Raw genomic sequence first — 3,093 nt, 5'->3', positions numbered from 1 at the left:
CAAAATTCTGCTTGCAAGGTGACCTAAGAAAATGACCAATTCGGATTAGGTACACTTGAGACCTAAAAACTGACCATTTGGGCAGCAGTGAGTGTTTAGGCCATAACTCACTCAAAACAGGTCCAATTGACCTGAAATTTTAACCATGAATAGTTAAGACCCATACCTACAAGTCTTATGAAGACACCAAAACCCAGAAATGACCAGAAACAAGTCAAAAAGCTTGCACAAGTTCGGGTCCAAAAACTGGCCGAACCAGAGTTGACCAAATTGACCTAAAATGGTACCATTTGACCAGCAATAGTGTAATGACCATAACTTGGTCTACTTAACTCGGATTGACCTGAAATGTTGCACCGCGTGCAATAAGACCTAGATCTACAAGTTTGTAGTTTCGACCGAGACCCGAAAACCGAGGGAACTAGATCGTCCGGTTAGGTCAAACCAGTGTTCCGGAATCCAGCAATTTGCATTAAAATGCACTAAACAAGGAAATGACTTTGGTAAAACGTACCAAACCTAAAACCCTATCGAATGTGACATATTAACGACACTAAAACCTAATTTACCTAAAACGCAATGAGGGTCGGTATATTAGGTGATTAAGTGAATAACTGAGTTCAGTGCATTATTTACCAAACACCATCGATAGAGACAGTTTAATTTAGTACTGAAACACTTCAAATTGTGTTTCTCAGTTAACAAGGACTCAGCAAAAGGGAAGGAAACACTGAGTCCAGATCAGGGAGACAGTCATCAGAGGTTTGTGCACAACTAGTTTTTAACTGATTTTGTTTTGAATATTTCATATGATTAAATGACATATTTTTCTTATGTATTATGTTTAACAAGCATTGGATTTAATTCAATGATTATTGAAATTGTTATAGTATGTATGAATTTAGCTTTGTGAAATGGTATTTCCACAATTATTAAGCATTGTTATAGATTGAATAAATTATGTTTTGGAAAATTATGATAGAACATGTTTTGAATTGTGCTGGTAATTTTCATGGAAAAATGCAAATTTATGATTTGAATTGTGATGAGCATAAAAATTATTGGATATTAGAATTGACTTTGAATCGAATTATATTGTGATTTATGCTCACTAAATGGATTGTAATATTGTTTTATATCTCACTATAGATGCTTGACTAGGTTATTACCCGTCTCTCTCATTTGTTGAGAAGACAATGGAGTGAGTTGTGTTTTGATTACCATGGTACGTGCACAGGCTTAGATTTTCCTCTGATTTGAGGTTAGATCCAAGTTTAATTTATCGTTATGGCCCTTGCGGAAGATTCATTATTGTGATGGTACTGTGCACGATGATTCGACCTCCCCGACCATAGGGAGTTAGAATCAGATTCGACCTCCCCGACCATAGGGAGTTAGAATCACATCGAATATGGCCCTTTCGGATTAGTCCTGCATAGTTAGTGAGATAAAGATTGATTTTTGAGATACAAAATGACTTTTGAGATACAGTATGATTTTTGAGATACAAAATGATTTTGAGATACAGAATGGCTTTTGAATGGTAAGGAATGGTGATTTCAATTATGGTTTGTGTGTAATTGATTTTGTTGGAATTACTTAAATGGATAGTCAAGATATGATAAATTGAATTTTGTGCTCCAAGTCATTTATACAAATGATTTACATTATTGGCAATGAGTATTTTGAGTTGTGAAATTTGATCAGTATTCAGATTCTCAAATTATTTATCAGAAATTTGTCAATGTATATTGTACTATGTTTTAAATTATAGTTGTGCACCACTGAGTTCACCACTCAGCGATAGCTTTGTATGCTGTCGCAGGTAAGAAGAGCATAGAGCAGTAAGTAAATTTCGTTGAAGATATATTCGGATAAGCTCCAGGTATATCATAGGTATACCCATGTACATAGGTTTTGATGTAAGCATGTAATAATATGTATGTAAATTATTTGAGCAGTTGTATATAAAACTCTTGTAAAATATTTTGGTATGTAATCAAATGTAAATTATTGTAAATGTAAATTTGGGATTTCAATTATCTGAATAGTTTGTAATATACATTTTGAGTCTTGAAATGAATGAGATATTTCTTTATGATGGGATTAGTTTGAAAATGAATTGATTGTGTATTGAGAATTGAATTGTGAATTGAATTGAAGTTACTGAAGTTGTATTTGAGAAAACATATTGGGAGCATTTTTCTTTGCAGATTGAAGAACTGTTTTCTCAAAATACAAAAGCACTTTGCCGAAATTTTGAAAAAAAATTTTATAACACCAGATTTTAATCGATGATTTAAATTGCACGAAATTGTTTTAAAATCCCTTATAGTATATCTAATGGGTTATCGGTAGGCGAAGTACGGTAATTCATTAGGTGTACTACGGGATCATGTTACATCTTACAGAGGAGTAGGGTGTGACATGTTTTGTGGTATCAGAGCAATGGTTTTAAAGTGAATTTCGAACTGTGAATTTGAAATCTTTTTGTCGGTAACTACAACTGCTCAAATGTTTGATACATATAGTACATTTACATCATAAATATGAACTAATGGAGAGGAATCTCCTTATGTTGGTTGTACAGGAATAGAGAATCTTGTGGAAAGATATGGAAGAGAAAAATGAGACCGTAGAACAGTCCATGATGGCAGAAGTACAAGTTGAGGCCCCAGCTCCACAAAGTGTTGAAGGCCCGACTGTACCAGTTTTACCAAGACAAATTATCGCACAAATGGCCCAAAGAATGGCCACTTTCTTCCAACAAATGGCTGATAATCTGTCGGCCCAAGCCCAAGTCTGCACTCCAACCCCACAAGGGCAACATGAAATGGAAAAGAGGGAGAAACCTATGGGTCAGAGCTCGAACAGTAATTTGAGAAAGAGAAAAGAATTTGAGGAACCCCGAGCTCAGGGATACGATAGAGGTGGATCATTAAGACAGAGACCACCAAGGTCCAGTCGTCGAACAACTAGAAGTTCCTACCCTTCCCGCCAATGTGAAACTTGTGGAAAATATCATGGTGGGATATGCTATAAGACCTCTGGAGCCTGCTACAATTGTGGAAAACTTGGACACTTTGCTAAAAA

The 3,093-nt window shown here is 35.4% G+C and overlaps 1 long non-coding RNA gene across 1 annotated transcript; it reads left to right on the top strand.

The window, feature by feature from the left end:
• The first annotated feature begins 697 nt into the window (after window positions 1-697).
• Window positions 698-2,676, top strand: LOC131169519 (uncharacterized). Its single transcript, XR_009140457.1, has 3 exons — window positions 698-762; window positions 1,826-1,885; window positions 2,591-2,676. It is a non-coding gene; the product is annotated as an uncharacterized LOC131169519 (long non-coding RNA).
• Window positions 2,677-3,093: the final 417 nt, after the last annotated feature.

This window comes from Hevea brasiliensis, chromosome 10 (assembly GCF_030052815.1).
Source record: "Hevea brasiliensis isolate MT/VB/25A 57/8 chromosome 10, ASM3005281v1, whole genome shotgun sequence".
NCBI classification, from domain to species: domain Eukaryota; kingdom Viridiplantae; phylum Streptophyta; class Magnoliopsida; order Malpighiales; family Euphorbiaceae; genus Hevea; species Hevea brasiliensis.
Note: the sequence above shows the minus strand (reverse complement) of the source record. Positions and strands in the feature narration are given on the sequence as shown.